General features: G+C 45.1%; 1 pseudogene; it reads right to left on the reverse strand.

Moving 5' to 3' along the window:
* Positions 1-1121: 1121 nt before the first annotated feature.
* Positions 1122-18403, reverse strand: part of LOC110501026 — a 29448-nt pseudogene continuing 12166 nt past the window's right edge.

Genomic DNA, 18403 nt, shown 5'->3' on the forward strand with positions numbered 1-18403 from the left:
CCTCAGCACTCAGCGTTCCCGTTCTGTGAGCTTGTGTAGCCTACTACTTCGCGGCTGAGCCGTTGTTGCTCCTAGATGTTTCCACTTCACAATAACAGCACTTACAGTTGACCAGGGCAGCTCTAGCAGGGCAGAAACTTGACAAACTGACTTGTTGGAAAGGTGTCATGCTATGACGGTGCCATGTTGAAAGTCACTGAACTCAGGCCTCCCGAGTGGCGCATCAGTCGAATTCACTGCATCGCACTGCATCGCAGACCTGAGTTCAATGCCAGGCTGTGTCACAACCGGCAGTGACCGGGAGTCCCATAGGGTGGCCCAGTGTCGTTCTGGTTAGGGATGGGTTTGGCCAGGAGTCTTTACTTGGCTCATCGTGCTCTAGCGACTCCTTGTGGTGGGCCGGGCGCCTGTAGGCTGACTTCGGTCATCAGTTGAACAGTGTTTCCTCTGACACATTGGTGCGGCTGGCTTCCGGGTTAAGCGGTCAGGTATTAAGGAGCGCGGTTTGGTGGGTCATGTTTCGGAGGACAACCTTTTCCTCTCCCGAGCCCGTTGGGGAGTTGCAGCGATGAGACAAGATTGTAATTGGATATCATGAAATTAGGGAGAAAAAACATTTCACAGCTCTTCGGTAAGGCCATTCTACTGCCAATGTTTGTCCATGGAGATTGCATGACTGTGTGCTCGATATTGTTCACCAGGCAGCAACGAGTGTGGCTGAAATAGCCAAATCCACTGATTTAAAGGGGTGTCCACATACTTTTGTATATATAGTGTACCTTAGTTGGCATGCCTGCTGGCAAGGTTGGTAGACTTTCAATCTTTTACCCAGACTTTAGCAGAGAAGCATATTTAGTTTATTTAATATGAAAACTAAAACACCATTCAGGAGGATACAGACAGCTCAAGAGGCTTTTCTTCTTAGATATCAAGATTTTTCTTTCTTTTTCTTTTTTTAACATAAAATTAAGCATAATGATTATGGCTCTAGATTGCAGAAAAAAGCTTTTTCAGGTGTTTGAAAAATTAAGAATTGTACAACTTCCGGACGGGGGCCTCCCTCAGGACCACCCCCCAACCATCCTCAAGCACTTTGTGCCCCCGCCCCTGGATAGTTCTGCTTAATGAAAGAGACATGCTAGTGCTTCGCCAGCCTGACCAGCAGGGGGAGACAGGGAGTTTCCCAGACCACACAGGAGGACGTGATGGCTGAGCTACTCTCTGATGAAAGGAGAGAGGGAGAAAGAGGACAGAAGGCATACAGGGTGAGATCATTAAGACTTTACACTTTTAATGCCACAACTCATGCAACTTCCACACTATTCTCCTATCTCTGCAAGACACATGCACTTTGTAAACACACATTCACACGTGCGTACACACACACACATAGAAACATACACACGCATGCACACATACCGTGCGCGTTGTCCTCAAAGATCAATCAACGTCACAATCTCAACTTTTTCCCACACAACCATAAAACGTTTCACAGAATGTGCAAAAGAGAACCAATTATTCATACCTTTAAGTGGAATAAAAGTCAGTTTCATGCGTGTCATTAAAGCTGTGGTTGAGCCCTGTGTTTTTCCTGTGAGCACAGTTAACCTACATTACCAGAACTATGACAGCTCCTATGGGCTCTCTGACTCACACAACCAACCTCCACTCTACACAGCTGCTCCACTTTCCACTGAGATATCTCTGTCTATTCTGTCTCCCTGGTTCCAACCTAAATACAGCAGAACCATCAAAGAGGTGACACATCACACAGGGGAGGCTCTGGTGGAGGATAGGAGAAGAGAATATAACCAATTGTCACCACCGCAAATAGTTTTCTTGCTATGTCCTCATCATTGTCTCCTGTTGTCATGGAGATGTCTGAATGTGAGAGCACTCTATCTAACCTACTTCACTTTCTTAGCTAGCATTTTGGACTAAGCTTCTATCCATATCATAAGGCATTCTTTGCTTGGAGGGGGGGGGGGGTGACTGTGATGGAGACGTCGCAGAACATCCCAGATCAATAGAGGGAGAGAAATGAATGCTCCTCCTCTAGCCACCAGGGCAGTGCCCTCTGAACTGGGGATGTTCTGCACCTCTCAGGGCTCATTAATCATCAGCAGGTTAATCATTCCCTGTAGACTTCAAAGCCCTTCTACCTCCGGCCAACGCTGACGGCCAACGCTGACGGCCAACACTGAGGTCTCCCCCAATAAGAGACACAGAAGGGGAACACGTCTGCCCCGGTCCCACCTGCCTGGTCAAAATTCAAGGCCTATCAGCCAGTGGCCTCAGCCACCTCAGTGACCAACGACAACAAACCAGCCAATGTTCTGCTTCCTCCTCAGGTGTGGAAGCAGGGAGATGACAGGGTGTAGTATGCCCACCGTATGTTTACAGCTCTGTTTACACATGTTTTATATATGTGGATAGATATCAATAAACCCGTGCAGAGTAGCTGTGTGTCTGCTCAGCCCACATATAGATCAGTGCAGAAATGGCAGATTCTAGCGACACATGTAGACCGTGACAGCCCTCTCTAAATGGGAACATGTGAGGATTACACAATAAACCCACTGAGCTGTGGCAGCAGCGTTGTGTTTAAATGCACGCTGTTAGCAGCAGTCGTTGTAATTGCCGCATAGATTTCAGACAGCAATTAAAGCCGGAACAGAGATGAGCAGAGACAACCAATATAATGGCCCAATATAGTTGCACGCGCCGATTAAACACTTAGAAAGAAAACAATGCCCAGGGCTTAATGGTCTGCTTACATAACCAGGTACATTTGGGCTGTTAGTGGATACTAGAGCACAGAGAATAAAACACCTTGGAACATCTCTGACTGTTTTGAAGGCCACCTGCACCACTACCCAATTCCATGGGAAAAGTATAGATCTACAATGCTTTATTAATTGATTGATAACCAATCTTTGATCTTTGTTTCAAATACTTTCATTTTGTCCTGAGTTCTTCCTCATGTGTAAGGGGCAGCAGTAGCCTAGAGGTGAGAGAGGCGGACCAGCAGCCTGAAGACTTCTGGTTCAAGCCCTGTGCCGGGCAACACAAAAATGGGAATGGAACTGAATTGGAAGGCTGCTGGACTCTGTCTGATCCCATGTAATATCGCCTGTCATTGTGCCCTTGAGCAAGGCACTTAACCCCGAACAATTGCTCTCAATCGAGGGGTGCTGCACTGCTGCTAACCTTATGTCTCTCAACGTGTCTATGTTAGAGGTCTTCATGGGTCCACCCCAACTTGAATACAACGGACCTGACCTAGGACCCAAGAGGTTTGGTCCGTTCAGATCCGGGTCCCCTTTTTTTTAATGATCGGACCGTTCGGATCCGGGTCTGATTGTCCTCAGGTCTGGGTCCAACCTCTAGTCTGTGTGTATCTGGGAGTGTTGAGAAATACAGAAGACATTTCCATTCTAACCAATGGCCAATACTTTAACATGTTGCATACTGCAACAGCCTTGAAATTCAGAGCTGTTTTTATTCCAGCGAGTGGAAGGAAGGCTTATTTATATGCCACTGCACTGCTTAGTTCTCCATACTTTGAGTGTTCTTAAACAGCAAGGCTACGCTAAGCAGGAAAAAACTATCTCCATGGCACATTCAAAACACTGAAGCCGGACGTTATCGTTATATTCCCAATGACAGGGAAATTTACCTCGTGAAAACGAGCAGAGTCGACTGAGCAAGGCTCCGGATGGCCACCAGAGAGAGGGATACTGAGAGGAAATCAGTGTGAAAACAGGTTTAGACATGGACGAGGGATGAAAGATGTGTGGGTCTCGCTCGCTCTCTCTATCTCCGTGGTCAGATATCAGTACGCAAGCACATCAATCTTCTCCAGACAGACGGATCTGTTGGGTCTGTGGTGGTGAGAGGCTGTTTGAGAGTGATGAATTAAGGGACACTGTGAGAGGCCATGCAGTGGGTGGGAGAAGAGGGGAAGGAGAGGAGAGGAAGGGAGGTAAGGGGAGAGGAAGGGAGGTAGCATTGTGCCCTTTCATAACAGGGTGCCGTCTAAAACATCAGCTATCTGAGCAGCTAACCGATCGCTGCAGCTGTACATAGTCTATTGGTAAATAGCCCACCCATTTTCACCTACCTCATCCCCATACTGTTTTTATTTATTTTATTTTCTGCTCTTTTGCACACCAATATCTCTACCTGTACATGACCATCTGATCATTTATCACTCCAGTGTTAATCTGCAAAATTGTAATTATTCGCCTACCTCCTCATGCCTTTTGCACACAATGTATATAGACTCCCCCTTTGTTTTCTACTGTGTTATTGACTTGTTAATTGTTTACTCCATGTGTAACTCTGTGTTGTCTGTTCACACTGCTATGCTTTATCTTGGCCATGTCGCAGTTGCAAATGAGAACTTGTTCTCAACTAGCCTACCTGGTTAAATAAAGGTGAAATAAAAAAATAAAAAAATAAAAAAGCCAAGCGTCATCACTGGTCTGTCTGTACAGACACAGAGCCACACAAATCCTTTATCTTTGTTCTGGCATCTCTGACGTATAAACACGAATGAATCCTCTCTCAGAATCATCTTGACTTGCTCTGCTCTTTAATCTCACATTGACGTTTACACAACCACATACCACGCATGCACACAGAGGCACAAACACACACGCAAGCACACACACACACACACACACACACACACACACACACACACACACACACACACACACACACACACACACACACACACAAAATCTTGAGTCAGACAATTATCTGGCCATTCCTGTCCTTTATCTGACCACTCTCAAATGTCAGGTGTCAGATCCCAGAGGACAGACTGTGTGTGCGTGCGTGCGTGCGTGCGTGCGTGCGTGCGTGCGTGCGTGTGTGTGTGTGTGTGTGTGTGTGTGTGTGTGTGTGTGTGTGTGTGTGTGTGTGTGTGTGTGTGTGTGTGTGTGTGTGTGTGTGTGTGTGTGTGTGTGTGTGTGTGTGTGTGTGTGTGTGCGTGCGTGTGTGTTTCTGTGCCTGCGACTGTGTGTGTGTGTGTAGAGAGAGCGGGGGTGATTGGGTTGTCCCGATGATGAGCTGTTGCTGGGGTAACATTGGGTTGTCCTGGTGATGTGTGGTTGCTGGGGCAACTCTAAGTCAGAGGATGACCGTGATCAGACAGCAGGCCCAAGGTCAGCAGACCCCTACTGGGGCAGAGCTAAGAGAGAGAGAGGAGATGGCAAACATTCCTGCAGCACTGTCCTACCTCTCATCTCTCTACTGACCTGTCTGAACCAATAGACCAGTATAAAGAAAACCCTGGATTGAGTAGGTGTGTCCACACTTTTGACTGGTACTGTATATACACACATACATAGACCTACAGTTGAAGTCGGAAGTTTACATACACTTAGGTTGGAGTCATTAAAACTCGTTTTTCAACCACTCCACAAATGTATTGTGAACAAACTATAGTTTTGGCAAGTCGGTTAGGACATCTACTTTGTGCATGACACAAGTCATTTCTCCAACAATTGTTTACAGACAGATTATTTCACTTATAACTCACTGTGTCACAATTCCAGTGGGTCAGAAGTTTACATACACTAACTTGTCTGTGCCTTTAAACAGCTTGGAAAATTCCAGAAAATGATGTCAAGGCTTTAGAAGCTTCTGATAGGCTAATTGATATAATTTGAGTCAATTGGAGGTGTACCTGTGGATGTATTTCAAGGCCTACCTTCAAACTCAATGCCTATTTGCTTGACATCATAGGGAAATCAAAAGAAATCAGCCAAGACCTCAGAAAAAAAATTGTAGACCTCCACAAATCTGGTTCATCCTTGGGAGCAATTTCCAAACGCCTGAAGGTACCACGTTCATCTGTACAAACAATAGTACGCAAATATAAACACCATGGGACCACGCATCCGTCATACTGCTCAGGAAGGAGAGGCGTTCTGTCTCCTAGAGATGAACGTACTTTGGTGCGAAAAGTGCAAATCAATCCCAGAACAACAGCAAAGGACCCTGTGAAGATTGTGGAGGAAACAGGTACAAAAGTATCTATATCCACAGTAAAACAAGTCCTATATCGATTCGACATAACCCGAAATGTTTGACCCATGTTAAACAATTTAAAGGCAATGCTACCAAGTACTAATTGAGTGTATGTAAACTGACCCACTGGGAATGTGATGAAAAAATTTTAAGCTGAAATAAATAATTCTCTCTACTATTATTCTGACATTTTCACATTCTTAAAATAAAGTGGTGATCCTAACTGACCTAAGACAGGGAATTTTTACTAGGATTAAATGTCAGGAATTGTGAAAAACTGAGTTGAAATGTATTTGGCTAAGGTGTATGTAAACTTCTGACTTCAACTGTATATGTGCTGGCTTCCGGGTCAAGCTGGCGGTTGTTAAGGAGCGCAGTTAGGCAGGATGCATAACTCAATTTTCGCCTCTCCCGAGCCCGTAGCAGCGATGATACAAGATTGAAAAAGGGGGTACATTGAAAAATAATAATAACAATAAGGCACCTCAGTGGTTTGTGGGATACGACCAATATACCACGGCTAAGGGCTGTATCCAGGCACCTAAGAACAGCCCTTAGTCGTGGTATATTGGCCATATACCTCAGGCCTTATTGCTTAAATGTAGAGTAACTTTCTCAGGCTCTGGCTTGATAGGTGTGTCCCAGACAGGATCCGAGGAAAGGTCCACGCCTTACCACTCTTACAGAACATTTGCATATCTGTTTTAGAGCTTCAATAAGAGCCCATCGAGTCCTGTCCAGACAGTCTGACAACCTCCCAGCCAGCAGTGAGCTGAGGTGCCAGACTGGGGCAGAGCTACAGCACTACTGGTTAATAAGCCCTTCTGGTTGGAGCAGCTGTACCTGGGAGGGAGGGAGGGAGGGAGGGAGGGAGGGAGGGAGGGAGAAAACCTCCATGGAGGTCACAGTTGCTGCTCAGCTCTGGATCACACAAGCATGTGACAGTCGTGCACAAACTTACGTATGCGGATGAACAGGTAGAGGAGTAGAAAGGGAAACTGCCGTCACACCTGCTCTAATAGCATCTCAAATTCCTCTCCCTCAAACCCACAGTGGAATGTTCATGCATACACATTTTCTCATTACAAAATGACCTCTAATAAGAAACACCAGCTTTACGGGCCTGTGGAGTTTAAACAAGGCAGAGCTAGCTAACAGCCGACAGAAAACCACTCTGCTTGAGGAGCCAATGACACTAGCAACACACACACACACACACACACACACACACACACACACACACACACACACACACACAGTGTCTCGGAGGAGAGCCAGGCTGTAATTACGCTCGCGGCTTCGCCCACCACGAGCCAGGAAACTCTTAATGAGCCAGTCTGTGGGATGGGAGCCATATGGTAATGAGTGACATTCTAGGTGTGACACGCCACGCAAATCCACAGGTGGGCACAGAAAACAAGGAAAGGTTGGCCAAAGGAAGGGCTTTCATCTGAAAATAGATGGTGTCTGTAATGTGTATCTGGGTAGTAGGGTAAACAAAGGACACATTAGGTATTTTTATTTGGCTGCAATCTTTTGAATGATCTGGTAATGGGATGTAGTCTAATTGCTTTAGATAAGGGGACCAAGTACATGTCGATCACACCATAGCTGTACGTTACCCTAGTAGCATGACCATAACGTGGGAGGAGATACTACCACTAACCTAGCACCTGTTAGGAGGTGAAACGTGTTAACAAACTTCAAGTCCCATACCCATGTGGTTACTTGAGGTTGCGTCCACTGGAAATGCAGTGAAGTTACGTCGCCATCCATAATAAGCGTTGAGCTGTGTAGTTAAGGTTTCCTCTTAACCTCCTGACTCTCTGGGGCGTAATCATGTTGGACTTTAGAGACTCAAGTGCCAAGCACAAAGCTACTGGTTTTCATGTTGGTGAGGAAGCTGCTTAGAGAAGGCTGTGTGAACACAGGAGAACACAGAGCCACTTCACATGGTGGCATTGACCCACAGACAGGACTGGCTACTCTCTAGTGCAGAGCACAGGGCCAGGAGAATGATCTCTCTAACTCTACAATCAGAATGAGATCAAGAAAGAAACACCGTAGTTGTAAAGGAAAGTCATTATTTCTAAACCTCATTTGCTGCAAAACGTAGGATCCTGTTTCTAATTGCACTTTAATTTACAACCTCACAAAGGTTTATTTAATTGCAATTCATTATGCACCCATTTGTGTAATATCACAGTCTAGCACTTAATTGTTCAGCTTCTGTTCCTCATCTCTGTGTGATGATTACCAAATGTCTCTTCCTATCAAAGAATAGACGTCTCGTGTACTGCTCCTAGACATATTACACCACCATGTTACAATGAACCTTCGTACTGAGACAGAGTTTTAAAGGAAAGAGCCTTTAGCGTGTCATGTCCCGGGGCTGGAGCTTGGGCTACAGGGGCTGGACAGAGGGGGGACAGAGACCCAACCGCCTGCCCTCCCTGCATCTCTAATCGCTGCTTCCCATCAGCCACTTCGCCCTAGTGAGCCAGACCCTGACAACTGGAAATATTCTGGTTGCCCGGCAACACCGATGACATCAGCAACCTTCATCATCAGCCGTCCCTCCAACCCCAGGCGCTTGGGGTCTTAAAATAGCGACACAGATGATTATCAGGCTTCAAAAAAGCAGCCATTTTCTCTGTTTTCTTCCTGGATACACAGGGGAAAATGAGCCAGTATTCAGACAGATTTGGATAAAGGGGTGGAGACTGCTGTGGGTGTCTGACTGAAGTTAATAGATGTGACTGTCTGTAATGTAATAGAAATGGAGACAGAGTGGATACTCTTGATAGGGGAGAGAGAGAGGGGAGAGAGAGAGAGGGGGGAGAGAGAGAGGGGGAGAGAGAGAGGGGGAGAGAGAGAGAGAGAGAGAGAGAGAGAGAGAGAGATTGACACGCACAATGTATCAGCGAATCAGATGAGAGTGTGTGTCTGAGTGCACATGAAAGTAACAAGCGCACAAATCACTTCTACTTTATATCAATAAAGTCATCTTACCCACTGGCCCTGCAAAATGACATCTGATTTCGAGAAAGAAAACGAAGAAAAAACTAATTCAAATTCAAAGCCAAATTGGTCAATCAGTCAAACTCTGCCTGTAAGCTTTACATAATTGAAATACGCTGTTCACATGAGATCACTGACAAGTTAGACACATTTAGCTGAGACTCATCAGAGGCATCATTTCGTAGAAGAGTTTGAAGCGAGCTGTTGATGTGCTGTGCCATTTTCATCAAACACAATTAAGAGGAACATTCTCACACTCTTATTATCGCCGTTCAGTAGACGCAACACTCCTGCAGTGACAGACGAGAAAGAATGCTGCTCAAAACACCTGCCCCTTTGTAAAAACTCATTCACAGTTCTTTGAAGGCTGAAGGAGGAAAGGAAGACTTATATCCACGACTGTATATCCATCCCCTCTACTCATATCGACTCTGTCTGCCAGTTCATAACAAACAACACGGCCTCCTACAGTAGTTCCACTGTGAGTTCCTACTGTTTGAAACCCAGGGCCCACAGTACATGTGAGGAGTTCCCTGGGTGGTCAAGGCGAGGCAGAGACACTGCTCCTGGCTCTCTGTGATGATACAGTTTGCCACACAGCAGTGGTACATAACTACACTAGGTTTTCTCCAGGCTAGAGAGAAGCCCAGGAAATGGCCAGGGACGGCTGCTTTCAAGCTGTGATACATTTCAATTTACCAGATGGAAGGCAGCCAGATTTTACAGAGCATGAACGCTTTCAATGCTATTTCACTCTGATTCTAGATCAGTGATCTGGCAGACAGCCTCTTCCATTCAGATCATCTTCCACCACCTTAATACTGACTCTAGATCAGTGGTCTGAAAGTAGTCATATATATCTTCATTTAATAGGATCTCTGTGGGTCAGACAGCCTCTCTTTGCGTTAACTTCTAATTCAGATTACCACACGTCACCCGCCCGCTTTTGAAATCTCTATCTCTCTGAGCCTCCTTTCCTGCTGATTTTCATGCCATTGATTTCATATTTCCTTTGCTGAATATTACATTGGAAAGAGATTACAGGGTGTGTTGTGGAATGATTTGTGATAAATTCAATACTAATTGATTTTGTTCAATTTGTGTCCATTTTGCAGGGAGCTAGTAGATCAGCCTGGGTAGGCTCAGCAGTAAAGCCCCTGGATGGAGACTGCATTTGAAAGACACATCTTTACAGGCATCTTACATTATTTATAAATAAGTGGAGGTGTGTGATGGATTCTTCAACCAACAACTGTCCACGGAATGCATTCCAAAGGAGTTGTACTTTGGTTTCCGAGACTGTCTTAAACTTAGATTTGTGAGAACCCACCCAAACGTTTCAAAAGTAACATGTTTGGAATAATAATGTTTGGAATAATACCAATAACTGTGCTGTTTCTTAAATAATGTGTTTTTTTTCAGTGATCTCGGAATTACTGCAAGAACATTATGCATTAAATGTACAATCCTCTCCAGAACCCTAGGCTGCAGGCCAATATCAACCTGCACTACAGTTAGGATTTTGCCATCGCTGCAGTTCGCCTTCCTCTTCTCGTGAGAAGACAAGACTGGGGCTGATAAATGGGTTTGATGGATCACCTGTCACAGAGAGATTGAAGCACAGTGTGCTGAAATCCTTAGATGACGTGTGACTTAATCCAGTACAGGAGGGAGAAATCTGAAACTTACTCCTGCAGCCTGTCAGGTTCTTCCACAGGACTTAATTATGCACGCCTTCTCCCAGAGTCAAAATCAAATCACTGCAGAGGTTTTCTTTTCCAGCTCTCAATATAAAGGGAAATGTTTTAGCCCAAAGTTTGGCGCCCATTTCTAAACCTCTGGCAGAAACTCCGATGCTCTAGAAGGCTTGTGTTGCAGTGGAGAACAGAACATGCCTGCAGCTTCCTCATCTCTCACAATAACACAGACTGCTCTCATTCATTATGGTCCCTTTAACATAATGAGTCTGTCTGAGTTCTGTCTATTCTGTCTCACACACACTCACTCACAGACAGACAGACAGACAGACAGACAGGCAGACAGGCAGACAGGCAGACAGGCAGGCAGGCAGGCAGGCAGGCAGGCAGGCAGGCAGGCAGGCAGGCAGGCAGGCACAAAGCCCAGGGTGAGAGAGGACTTTCGGTTATTGTCAAAGACAGACTCCTCTACTCTCCAGTGAACAGGTTGAGAACTGCAGGCCTTTATTCCCAGGAATGGGTTAGTGCTGCGGCCAATCACACAGCCTGCAGTGGATGAAGCTCCCTGGTCTGGACTGCACTAGCACCACAGAGAAGCTGGGAAGGTGCCAGGGTTATTGTTCCAACTCAATCTATCAGCAGTCTGAGGTTTGACTGAACTTCAGCGAACCGTAGGCGGACAGTGTGAAGGAATCCTATCATACCCCTGAGGGCTAGGACTGACAGAGAGAGCACCAAGGATATGCTCTGAGAATCAGCCTGTCGTCTCTGATAAACCTCACATCAACACCACAACCATGGAGAAGAACCACCTCCTAGGAGAGTTAAAGAGCCGGGAAAGGACCTGGGGACGGACGGACGGACGGACGGACGCACGCACACACACACACACACACACACGGACACACGGACACAAATAGAATGGATGAGCTAGACACAAAGGACAAGCTGGGGAAGGAAGGGGGAAGGGAGGAGTCTTTTGAAGACATCCAGACTGATAGATGTCTCATAAACCCGCCCTCTGAGCAATGTGCTGGACAGGCTCCTGAAAACAGGAAGAGTAGAAGAGGAGACAGTACGGAGACAGCCAGTGGCTTTACACTCATCTGAACTGTGTGTTTGACATGTGTGCATATGTGTTTGCATTCGTGTGTGTGTATGTGTGCCTGTGTGGCATCTGGCCATTCAGATCACACTGTACCAGCGAACCAGTAGGAGCCAGTCTTTCATCTATCTGCTTGCTGTGGAAACTGTGTTTGTGTCAGGGCCACATGCTGGGATGTCAATCACTCATCCCCCCCCTCATTCCCCATTGGCCCCTCAGAGCAGATTTACACCCTTGCCAAAAAGCCTTACGTGATAATGCCTGTGTGGCGTGCCTGCTAAAACAGCACTCATGACTGATCAGTGAAATATGAGGAGAGTGGAGCCAAAGAGTGTGGTCAATTCCATTTCAACTCTGTTAGCGCTAGTGGAATTAACTGAGGTTCAATTGATCAATGTGACATTTCCTCTGTTTTTCCAGTTCACCAGCTGCATTTAAATTCTTTGTAAATCGATTGGAATTCAAATGGAATTGACCTTAACTCTGGGGCAAAGCACCATCGATTTCAGGCAAAACGATGCACTCCTACAGCTTTCCATATACACTGACTATACAAAACATTAAGAACAACTGCTCTTTCCATGACAGACTGACCAGGTGAATCCATGTGAAAGCTATAATCCCTTATTGATGTCACTTGTTAAATACACTTCAATCAGTGTAGATGAAGGGGAGGAGACATGTTAAAGAAGGATTTTCAAATCTTGAGACAATTGAGACATGGATTGTGTATGTGTGCCATTCAGAGGGTGAATGGGCAAGACAAAAGGTTTAAGCGCGGAGGGATCACATGACCCTTGAACGAGATGGCCTCGTGAACTAAGTAGTTTTGTTACACCTGCATTGCTGTTTGGGGTTTTAGGCTGGGTTTCTGTACAGCACTTTGAGATATCAGATGATGTACGAAGGGCTATATAAATAAATTCCTAATCTTACCTCCACTTCAAGTTCAAACTCATTTAGCTTTAGTCAAAAAGTCATGGCGGCTACAGAAGGCGACATTACAGGTGACATTTTTACCCGGACTCGAGCATTAGCGACGGAAAAAGCCTCCAAGAAGAAGCTAGCTTCAGAAAAAGCTAGCGCCATTAGCCAGGAGCAAGAGGACCCGTTCCCCCCCCGAGGCCCAACGAATGCCAACCTCGCACTCTGTCGAAGACATCCTTTCTGAGTTGAGATCCCAACGTGGGGGTAATAGATCCAACGGGATGTGTCGAGTTGTTTGGGAACTCGGCTGGGGTGTTCAGAGATTGTTATTTTCTGTACACCATTTATTTTCCTTTTATGTGAACGCAGCTGGAACTATTATCCACTTTTACCCAGAGATGACTTGCACTAAAGTTCCATTACTGTTCGATGACGACGACTAGCACCTTAAATCTATTGACATGGAACTGCCATGGTCTAGGGATGCAATAAAACGGAAAAAGAGACTATGTGCTCTATAAAAGGAAAAAGCAGGCATCGCGCTATTACAAGAGACACACATCTGTGATGCTGAACATGCCAGACTCCCCAGAGCTTGGGTGGGACAGGTGTATTTCTCATCTTTCAAATCAAACAGTAGAGGTACAGCCATACTTATCCATAAGAATGTTCCATTCATAATTGACAAAAACATATCTGATCCAGAGGGGAGATTTATTTTGATAACTGGGTCACTGTATGGTCAACCAATTACTATCTTAAATATATACACCCCTAACACAGATACCCCTGCTTTCGTGTAAAAAATGATAACCCTGTTCAATGAGCATTGTGTTTCGTTTGGCGTGGTGGCCGGGAGATTTTAATTGTATCCTTAACCCAACCCTAGACAAATCATCTCAAGTCCCCACCACAAATCCTAGATCTGCAAAGATGTTGAACTCTTTACTAAACAGAAATACCATGAGTATAGTAATAGGCCTAGTAGATTGCTTGCTTAGCAATTAAAAAAAGAGCAGTCAGAGCATACAATCATGGCTATCCGAACAGCAGAGGACGAGGTCACATATGACCCAAAAATATCAATTTACTGCAAACTATATACCTCTGAGAGAAAACACACGGAGGCAGAACTCCACTCCTTCCTAGAGGGAATCTCGCTACCTAAGCTATCAGAGACCGACCAAGAAGATCTCAACTCCCCCTTCACTCCTGAGGAGATCCTGGAGGCAATTACCTCCATGCCACCTAATAAGTCCCCAGGCCCAGAAGGATTCCCCAGAGTTCTACAAAGCTTTTTGGCCCCAGCTCAGCCCTATCTTCATGCCAATGCTGGAGGATTTTTGCATAAACTGAGTTCTCCCACACTCAAGACAAGGACCCTCTATCCTGCTCGTCCTTCCAGCTCATAACCTTGCTGGATTTCGACTACAAAATAATTACCAAATTGCTCGCCAAAAAACTAAACACTCTTCTTCCCAAAATGATTTATTAGTGAAAGATACTCTTCTGATAACATTCGCCATATTTTTTATATTATTGATCAAGTAAACGCACAGACGCACTCTGTCCTGCTGGCTTCACTGGATGCTGAGAAGGCGTTTGACAGGATGGAGTGGAGCTTTCTGTTTTCAGTCTTAGAAAAGTTCAATATGGGCCCAAATTGTATTAAATGGATCAAATCACTATACTCTCATCCAAATGCCATGGTGACTACTAATGGACTGAACTCTGACAGATTCCCTCTGGAACGGGGCACAAGACAAGGGTGCTCGCTGTCCCCCCTGCTCTACTTGTTGGGGACGGAGCCTCTGGCAGAGTTGATAAGCAGCAATCCAAGTATTATGGGTGTCTCTGCAGGCGTCCTGTAGCACAAGATTTCACTTTACGCGGATGATGTCTTGCTCTACATATCCAACCCTGAGAAATCCCTCCCTCCCATTTTAGACAGATCTCCAAACCTGGATCTCCCTCCCAATTAGCTTAGTAGGAAGAATTAATGTCATCCGTATGAACATCCTCCCTAGACGGAACTATTTATTTCAGATGCTCCCATGCTATCTCCCAGTTTCCTTTTTCAAAACAACTAACCAAAGCATCACCAAATTTATATGGGGCAATAAAAAACTTAGGATCAAGTTCTCCACTCTGTTCTTGCCCTTCCCTCCATTCAATTGTACTACTGGTCTGCCCAAATCCGCAACATGCTAACATGGATCACAAACAGACAAGAGTCAACGTGGATTCAGATAGAAGCCCAATCCTGTGGTTCATTGCCCCTAAGCTCAATAATATTCATTAACAACTTTAGTGAAATCACCTTTGTGATTTACTGCACCCTACTAGCACGGAGGGACTGTAAGAAATACCTGGGCATTTCCTCCCAAATGTGTTCTCACTCGCCTATAGTAGGCAACCCAGACTTGCCAAAAGCCCTGAGGGATGCCAACTTTAATCTTTGGCATACTCTAGGAATCAGGACCTTTTCAGACCTATTTCATTAGAAAATAGGTACACTCTGCAGTGAATTCAATGTGCCAAGATCCCATTTTCTTTTAAATATCTGTCACGCCCTTACCTTAGTTTTCTTTGTTTTCTTTATTATTTTGGTTAGGTCAGGGTGTGACATGGGTGATATGTGTGTTGTTGTCTCATCTATGGGTGTTTCTACTGTCTAGGGGTTTTTGTAGATTTATGGGGTTGTTTCCATCTAGGTGTTTATATAGGTCTATGGTTGCTTAGATTGTTTCTCAATTAGAGGCAGGTGTTTATCGTTGTCTCTGATTGGGAACCATATTTAGGCAGCCATATTCTTTGGGTATTTTGTGGGTGATTATTTCCTGTGTCAGTGTTTGTGCCACACAGGACTGTTTCATTTCCATTTACTTTGTTATTTTGTATTTGTGTCATGTTCAATCTTATCTATTAAAACATGGACACTTACCACGCTGCGTATTGGTCCGATCCTTGCTACGGAAATCCGTTACAGAATCACCCACCAACCAAGGACCAAGCGGCGTAGTAACGGGCAGCAGCAGCGAACACAAGACTGAGACTGGGACGGATATTTGTCTTCCAACAAGACAATGATCCAAAACATAAAGCAAAATCTACAATGGAATGGTTCAAAAATAAACATATCCAGGTGTTAGAATGGCCAAGTCAAAGTCCAGACCTGAATCCAATCGAGAATCTGTGGAAAGAACTGAAAACTGCTGTTCACAAATGCTCTCCATCCAACCTCACTGAGCTCGAGCTGTTTTGCAAGGAGGAATAGGAAAAAATGTCAGTCTCTCGATGTGCAAAACTGATAGAGACATACCCCAAGCGACTTACAGCTGTAATCGCAGCAAAAGGTGGCGCTACAAAGTAACTTAAGGGGGCTGAATAATTTTGCACGCCCAATTTTTCAGGTTTTGATTTGTTAAAAAAGTTTGAAATATCCAATAAATGTCGTTCCACTTCATGATTGTATCCCACTTGTTGTTGATTCTTCACAAAAAAATACAGTTTTATATCTTTATGTTTGAAGCCTGAAATATGGCAAAAGGTCGCAAAGTTCAAGGGGGCCGAATACTTTCGCAAGGCACTGTATGTTTATTTTTGTTCTTTGTGCGTATGTGTATGTACATGTATGTAGGATGTGTGTGTGTGTATATATATATATATATATATATATATATATATATATATATATACTGCTCAAAAACATAAAGGGAACACTTAAACAACACAATGTAACTCCAAGTCAATCACACTTCTGTGAAATCAAACTGTCCACTTAGGAAGCAACACTGATTGACAATAAATTTCACATGCTGTTGTGCAAATGGAATAGACAACAGGTGGAAATTATAGGCAATTAGCAAGACACCCCCAATAAAGGAGTGGTTCTGCAGGTGGTGACCACAGACCACTTCTCAGTTCCTATGCTTCCTGGCTGATGTTTTGGTCACTTTTGAATGCTGGCGGTGCTTTCACTCTAGTGGTAGCATGAGATGGATTCTACAACCCACACAAGTGGCTCAGGTAGTGCAGCTCATCCAGGATGGCACAACAATGCGAGCTGTGGCAAGAAGGTTTGCTGTGTCGGTCAGCGTAGTGTCCAGAGCATGGAGGCTCTACCAGGAGACAGGTCAGTACATCAGGAGACGTGGAGGAGGCCGTAAGAGGGCAACAACCAAGCAGCAGGACCGCTACCTCCGCCAATGTGCAAGGAGGAGCAGGAGGAGCACTGCCAGAGCCCTGCAAAATGACCTCCAGCAGGCCACAAATGTGCATGTGTCTGCTCAAACGGTCAGAAACAGACTCCATGAGGGTGGTATGAGGGCCCAACGTCCACAAGTGGGAGTTGTCCTTACAGCCCAACACCGTGCAGGACGTTTGGCATTTGCCAGAGAACACCAAGATTGGCAAATTCGCCACTGGCGCCCTGTGCTCTTCACAGATGAAAGCAGGTTCACACTGAGCACATATGACAGACGTGACAGTCTGGAGACGCCGTGGAGAATGTTCTGCTGCCTGCAACATCCTCCAGCATGACTGGTTTGGCGGTGGGTCAGTCATGGTGTGGGGTGGCATTTCTTTGGGGGGCCGCACAGCCCTCCATGTGCTCGCCAGAGGTAGCCTGACTGCCATTAGGTACCGAGATGAGATCCTCAGACCCCTTGTGAGACCATATGCTGGTGCGGTTGGCCCTGGGTTCCTCCTAATGCAAGACAATGCTAGACCTCATGTGGCTGGAGTGTGTCAGCAGTTCCTGCAAGAGGAAGGCATTGATGCTATGGACTGGCCCGCCCATTCCCCAGATCTGAATCCAATTGAGCACATCTGAGACATCATGTCTCGCTCCATCCACCAACAGACTGTTGCACCACAGACTGTCCAGGAGTTGGCGGATGCTTTAGTCCAGGTCTGGGAGGAGATCCCTCAGGAGACCATCCGCCACCTCATCAGGAGCATGCCCAGGCGTTGTTGGGAGGTCATACAGGCACGTGGAGGCCACACACACTACTGAGCCTCATTTTGACTTGTTTTAAGGACATTACATCAAAGTTGGATCAGTCTGTAGTGTGGTTTTCCACTTTAATTTTGAGTGTGACTCCAAATCCAGACCTCCATGGGTTGATAAATTTGATATCCATTGAAAATTTTTGTGTGATTTTGTTGTCAGCACATTCAACTATGTAAAGAAAAAAGTATTTAATAAGAATATTTCATTCATTCAGATCTAGGATGTGTTATTTTAGTGTTCCCTTTATTTTTTGAGCAGTATATATATATATACACACACACACAAACAGTGGGGCAAAAAAGTATTTAGTCAGCCACCAATTGTGCAAGTTCTCCCACTTAAAAAGATGAGAGGCCTGTAATTTTCATCCAGAAAAAAAATCCAGAAAATCACATTGTAGGATTTTTTATGAATTTATTTGCAAATTATGGTGGAAAATAAGTATTTGGTCACCTACAAACAAGCAAGATGTCTGGCTCTCACAGACCTGTAACTTCTTCTTTAAGAGGCTCCTCTGTCCTCCACTCGTTACCTGTATTAATGGCACCTGTTTGAACCTGTTATCAGTCCTCCATTTGCAATTTAAGTGCATAGATG

This window comes from Oncorhynchus mykiss, chromosome 21 (assembly GCF_013265735.2).
Source record: "Oncorhynchus mykiss isolate Arlee chromosome 21, USDA_OmykA_1.1, whole genome shotgun sequence".
In the NCBI taxonomy this organism is placed as follows: domain Eukaryota; kingdom Metazoa; phylum Chordata; class Actinopteri; order Salmoniformes; family Salmonidae; genus Oncorhynchus; species Oncorhynchus mykiss.